We start from the raw sequence: 263 nt of genomic DNA on the forward strand, positions 1-263 counted from the left end.
GCTCCTGCCTGCGCCGGGGCTTCTCTTCGTGCCATTTTGTGTAAGCAACAGTGCTCGGGGCTGTCAGGGGCCACCCGGCGCCCTAAGGCGGGCTCGGTGTTTTTTTTCTTATTCCCGTTTTTGTTGCTTTCCCGGTTATGCAGAGGCCGGCGTGGGGGGCTTGGGGGGCGTCCCTGGGCAGCCCAGAGAGGCAGAGCGCGTCCTTAGAGTGGCTTTAAATCCTCCCTTTTCCCTGCCCCAGCTCTTTCCTCGGGAAATCTCTA

The sequence above is a fragment of the Corvus brachyrhynchos genome, unplaced genomic scaffold (assembly GCF_000691975.1).
Source record: "Corvus brachyrhynchos isolate BGI_N302 unplaced genomic scaffold, ASM69197v1 scaffold10, whole genome shotgun sequence".
NCBI lineage: Eukaryota > Metazoa > Chordata > Aves > Passeriformes > Corvidae > Corvus > Corvus brachyrhynchos.